Source organism: Camellia sinensis, chromosome 8 (genome assembly GCF_055761805.1).
Source record: "Camellia sinensis isolate YWXY chromosome 8, ASM5576180v1, whole genome shotgun sequence".
Classification (NCBI taxonomy): Eukaryota; Viridiplantae; Streptophyta; class Magnoliopsida; order Ericales; family Theaceae; genus Camellia; species Camellia sinensis.
Window position 1 is genome coordinate 84,965,830 of NC_138968.1, and position 6,427 is coordinate 84,972,256.

The following is a 6,427-nucleotide window of genomic DNA, read 5'->3' on the forward strand; positions in this document are numbered from 1 at the left end:
TAAATCATTGATGAAAATGGGACCTAAGGGTTGAAATGGTAATTATGGAAAATGGCCTAATTACATTGTTTAATTAATTGGGATAATTAATTGGTGAGAAATGAGGAAATGAAATGTTGATTGAATATCCATTTGTGCATTTATTTTCTGTTTTAGAAATAACTGCTTTGGGCTATCGGTGGAGGATAGTCGTGATTGTTGTAGACAATGTATGTTGATTAGGCAAACTGAAACTAATCAATGGAATGTGTTATGGAACTTGACAGTTGCTAGAATACATTAATTGTTTGTATTGTGTGATTGTATATAGAACCAATGTGTTTATATATGTTGTGTGTAGAGGAGGAGATAGGGGATGTACTCCGCGGTTTAGGGGAAGATAGGGGATGGACCTCTAAACCGGATAGGTATTTGGAGGAGATAGGGGATGTACTCCGTAGACAGAGCTCATATGCTTGTCTAGAGAAGTGAAGATAGAGCTCATATGCTTATCTTTGTGAAGTGAAGTGTGGATACAGCTTGTATGCTTATCTGTGGATATTGTTGATATACATATCTGTTGTAGAGTGTGGATACAGCTTGTATGCTTATCTGTGGATATTGTTGATATACATATCTGTTGAGAATGTGGATATAGCTTTTATGCTTATCTGAATGTGAGATATAGTTTTTATACATATCTGTGGAAATGATGATAGAGCTAACATGCTTATCTGTTGAAAAAGGGAAAATGAAAAGTAATTGGGACTTGTAAGTCGTTGGCATAAATATGTAATTTATGTGATTGTATCAGTGTTGACCAACTATCAATTGCTAATGTTTTAGTCATTGTCCATGGTTGGTTTAGTGTATTTCTACTGGGCTGTGGCTCACCCTATATGGGAATATCATTTTCAGGTACAGGAAGCATGCCACCTCCAAGGACATAGCTGGGAGGCTAGTGGCGGGCATAGTTTTGTCGTTTTACTTTTGATGTATTACATGTAATTTCAAGCCAAGGGCTTAATGTGTAAACGAGTTAGAACTCTTTGTTGTAACCAAGTGTTAACTTGGAAAGCTGTAAGCCTGTAGGGCATTTTGTTATGAGGTTAACATGTAATACTTATGTAATGGAACTCTAATGAATGAAAGAATGTGGTTAGTTTATATGTAAATGTATGTCTTATCTGATGGGTTTATTGTCATTATTTTGAGGGCGTTACATATCGTAGCAGTTGATGGTATTGCATTCTGTTATATTCTATTTTTTTTTATCAGAAACAAAAGAGTTATTAGAAAAGAAGAAAAGTACTAGAGAGAACGGGAGAACAAGGAGTCCTCCAAGAAAAGAAAAGAAAAAAATAAAGACAAACCAAAATCTCGCACTACATATCACACACTGCCTCAAATCTCTAGAAATAAAAAAGAAAAAGAAAAAAAAAAAGAGTGGAATTCTTTAGTATATTCTCTTCTTTTTTTTGGTCTCTAGAGGTTCAAGGCAACATGCAATTCTTGTGTAATTCTATGCCTTTGTTTTTTTACTCATTCTAGATAGAACATGTCAATGATTATCAGTCATTCTCTTGACTTGGTGCAAGTTAAAAGCCTGTTTATTAGACTTGTTTATTTTCAATCACAAAGTAAGTTTAATTGTCATTGGTGAGATACAGATCTGTTGGTAGTGCCAGTGAAGCAGTGAAGGCAGGAATTCCATTGGATCACTACCAAGATACTTCTCAAGTGTGCAGGATTTCTAGGTTTCCAATAACTAGGTTGCATTTTAACTAGTGTTTGTGAGTATTTACATGCTTTAGACAGCTCTCTTTGTATCCTAATTTGAAAGCAGACAAAAAAAAATGTGAATTTGTGTGCTACTTTATTTAAAAAGTAACATATATAAAGATCAATTTAGACAAAATCTCAGGGGAAATGAAAAGTGTGTGCAAATTCCCACTTGAATTTGATAAATTTCTTTTCAGAGGGTTTTCTAGACTGGTCCTATTAAATGACGCCATGAATTCATTGATCACTTGTATGCTTTTTCATAAACTTTATATTGTTGCACTTGTCCTTTAACTGGTTATTTTGTAGATTGATTTTGCATTCAACGATGCTGATATTATTGAAGAAAGAACACTTATTTCTGTAATTGGGCGTTAGAGATTGCAAGGGGAGGAATCTGTAATTCAAGAGAAGGTGAGTCAAAATATTGTTATTTGTTGGACTCAAGTTATGTTATTTACAAATCATTTTTGATTTCCTGATCAAAACTTATTGTCTTTCTTTTCCCTCACAGAATACACTCAAAGCTGCTGAGAAACTTGTATTCATTGTCACAGAGAAACAATACAAAAGTGGTCTAGAAGGTTCAATTCCAGTTTTAATTAAATCTGTGAGCTGTCACATGCATTATTGGCATAAATTGCTGGAAATAATTTACCAAAATAAGGGTTAATTGACTTAATTGACATTTTAAAATTCATGTGTCAGTTCAACTGGATGGAAACTGTAGAAGAGATTGAAGACCTATTTTTAGGTGATGCGGAGGTATTCTCATTAGGATAATATGGCATAATGTCATCACAATGATAATTCCTTTTCTCATATGTAGAATAATAAGAGCCTATTTGGTGCAACTTCTTACAAGCTTAAGGTTGATAATTTGAAAGCAGAAGCTAAACCCCTTCCTAAGCTTTTCAATAGTCAGTTTCTCTTAGCTTAATTTAGCTATTTTTGTCTCATAAGGTGTAAGCAGAAGTTAGTAACACTCTGGCACATAAAACAGCCCCTATAAGCTACCTCAAACAATGCTTAAATAACTTTCATAATTTGACTGCAATCGCATAATTACAGGTATGCAGGAGACCATCTATAGGCCATGCAGGTCCAACGGGATGCGACTTCCCACTAATCACTAGAGAAGGGCATAATGTTCTTGATGTTTTATTTACGTTGCCAATACTAAACCTTGGTATGATATGACTATCATGGTGATCGCCTTAATTTCCTATGTTTTTGTCCATGTTGTATGATATTTTCTTAAGAGGACAATTGCTTTTACCCGCAGTTGAAGTAGCCAACACTCTTGACAATATTGATGGGGTTGTAGACCATGGAGTCATTTCTAAGATCCCGCAAGTTCCAAGTTCCCTTGTAACCTTCTTCTGTTTTTGCATGGATGACGTTTGTTTATGCTTGATGGATAGATAAGAATTTGCAGAAAGTTAACTAAATGAAAAAAATTGTGATACTATCCTCAATGGCATGTAGAGGTCATGACTTGGAGTGATGGCAAGTGCTATCCACTCCCAGCGCTATGATGCAAGCATGAGTTACGAAAATCTGCTTGTCCTAAAAAATGGTGGAAATGTCGCCTACCTACCACATCTCCTATACCCTATTGTAAGTGAAGCCTTGTACACTGGCGTTTACTATCCACATGACATGTTTTGGGACATTGCCACACCTTATCATATGTCATTGCCACATCATTAGGAGCCTCCATGTGCCTACCTTCGTTTGAAAGACATAGACCTACAATATGAGGACATGTGTGCCTCTATTATCACTCCCTCTATTTGTTGAGCTATGTTATTCCCCAAGTGGAGATTAAAGCAAATAATGCCTATGGCCTAAAAGCTCCACTCTACATACTTCAAGCCCACAACGGTATGCCCTTAGGGCATCGATGCCTGTCTAGATTGGGAGCAAGGCCTACAAATTTGAGCAGAGTATGGAGTCATTGTGTAGTAGCCTTCATGCTACTTCCATGACACACTCTTGTAAGATATTACCCATTGATTAGATCCTTCGGATCATATGTGTAACGCCCCAAAATAATTCAACATGAACTACCCACATTAATAAGCAGTCACTAAACAATGACGGTAATCCTTTCCCCTCTAAATATTAGATATGAGAGTTTATACAAAAGTTTCACATGCGGATATACATTCAATGATCAAAATACACATGAATCTATAGCATGTGAAGCACCAAATCTCAAAACAATAAAATGCATTTAAGGGCTTACATCTTCCAAGGCAATAGCCCGGTTACACAGAAGTGGTCATTCGGACCCATACACGTTAGCCCTTGGCTTTACAAAAAGAAATCACAACAAAAGAAGAGTCATGTGCTCTTTACAATGATGCACGCCCTTAACTTGGCGGAATCACCATGTCTTTACCTGCACCAAATCCTATAGGGGTGAGCATAAAGCCCAGTAGAGAAATGCCAAACAAAGTATATACATTTATGTTAGATGGCCAAAATTTAATGCAAGTGCACATGCAATGCAAAACTTCTTTTAAGGTATTATTCATGTCTTTCTTGAGAAACACCATGCATTTCATTTACAGTTACAATCTCATAAATTTTGAAATTTTAACTTTTTAATCACAACGGGTGGTAAATATGACACTGGTAATCCCTAGGCTGGTGTCTGCAAGTAAACTCTACGAGTACTATCAAGCTGTTATTTTTACTGATATTAACCGGAAGGCTTAACACCTATCCGCACAGTTTTCTAGTATTTCACCATGGACACTCAAGCCAACTTATCAAATTCATCTACACCCCCTAACTGGACTTACCACCATATTTACCCCATACACAGCTTCATAGTTCTCATTACAGTGTAATCCTTTTCCAAATAAACATGATGAGAATGTGCAATAATAATAATAAATCAAATGGGAACATGATGCAATACAAAATATCTCAAAACATCTTTCCGTCTCAAAATGTTTCTACAACAAAATCAATTCACTACCTTATTCATTCTTTCCTCTCAATAATATGTCACAATTGGCCATATCTTCAATTTAAAGCAATATCAATCTCTCATCATGCCCGATCCACAACAAGCTAGCCCCTTAAGGCTACATGTGATGCCTTTCAAACATCACTCCAATGTTCACAATTTTCACATTTCAAGATGCAAAATCATTTGTTACTTCATAACAATGCACTTTCAAATGTTTAACAATGAGGTTAGAGTGGTATTTCATTTCTCATATATCAAGTAAATTGCCATTTTTGCTAAATATAAGATGAAAGTTCACTCCCTAATATTTAAAACAACAAGATGCCCCCAAGACATGTTTTCATCTTTCAAAATCCCCAAAATTTCTAGGTTTTTTATGTCAAAACCAAAACAAACATCTCCACCTCTTTTGGAAGGGTTTTTCTCTCAAGACAACACCCTTTCCTATTAAGTTATTTAAAGAAAATTCTCAAGAGTTAATTTAAGAAGAGAGAGAGAGACCAATTCCACCGTCATAACCCTAGCATTTATGAGACATAACCAAACCTTCAATATCATTAATGAAAACCTTAAATCAACCAAATCTAACATAAATATATATATAACTCAAGGAGATTTCCCTACCTCAAAGTTTGATGGAGAAGTGGAGTAGCAACCCTAGAGTTCAAGGATGAGAGAGAGCTTGGATCTTCACCACAACAAGTGAAGCTCTTGCTCTAGATCTTCAAGGTTGTAAGAGATTATGATGATCTAACCCAAAGGGGCAAGAATCAAAGGTTTTCGATGCTTTGGTTAGGGTTTTTAGAGAGAAGGCGGAGAGAAAATGTTTTTAGAGAGAGAGGGAGATACATTAGAATGAGACACAACAGCCCAAAAGAGTAAAAAAAAAATAGGGTTTTCGGACTGACCTCGCCCCGCACGTGCGACTGCCCTCTCCCGCACGTGCGACACTGATCCCCGCAGGTGCAGCTAGTCCCGAACTTCTCTCTCTGCACCTACAATTCAAGCAGAGAGCAAGCCAACAATCCCCTAAATTCCGCACGTGCGGCCTCACTCCCCGCACGTGCGGCCTCCTTTCCACACATGCGGCCCAAGGCCTCACACGTGTCCTTGGTCTCTAGCCCAAAATTCTCCCGTCTCGCTCCCGGGCATTCTAAGCTCAGGCACGCACCCTCCAAATCAAGAGATATTCAAAACCCAAGACAAGACAAAGAAGGGAGCTACATTTTGAGAACCATTTCTGAATGAGTCAAAACCAACGAAGACAAAAAGGAGGGCGGAGCGAAGGAAGAAGTAAAGAACAGAAATGAAAAGAGAGAAAAAGACCCGGTCGTCACAATATGGCTCAATGTTCTAAATCGAGGGTTCGCTTGGGCTTCTGATGGTCCTACTCATCTAAGTATAATTTAATTTTGTGTTTCTTGTCAATTCTATTCGATAATTTTATCCTCCATAGATAGTCAAGTGAATCATCACCATAGCTAAAGGTAGCTGCTTCGGAATGATAAACAATTTTCACATTGTCTACTTCTGACAGTGGTCTTAAACACCATTCTTTCTGGGTTATTCTTATTTTATTTCAAAAGGAAACTGTTGGCTACATATTTTGTATAAGCCAATTACAATTTGACTCGTGGCAAAATAAGGATGATATAAGGAGACTATTCAAGTCTTCGATCC

General features: G+C 36.9%; 1 pseudogene across 1 annotated transcript; it reads left to right on the forward strand.

Annotated features, from left to right (window-relative positions):
* Positions 1-1,537: 1,537 nt before the first annotated feature.
* LOC114292527 (putative ribose-5-phosphate isomerase 4, chloroplastic) lies at positions 1,538-4,210 on the forward strand (annotated as a pseudogene). Its single transcript, XR_014339152.1, has 7 exons — positions 1,538-1,587; positions 1,650-1,719; positions 2,071-2,175; positions 2,276-2,371; positions 2,470-2,526; positions 2,833-2,950; positions 3,047-4,210. The product of XR_014339152.1 is annotated as a putative ribose-5-phosphate isomerase 4, chloroplastic (transcript).
* The last annotated feature ends 2,217 nt before the right edge of the window (positions 4,211-6,427 follow it).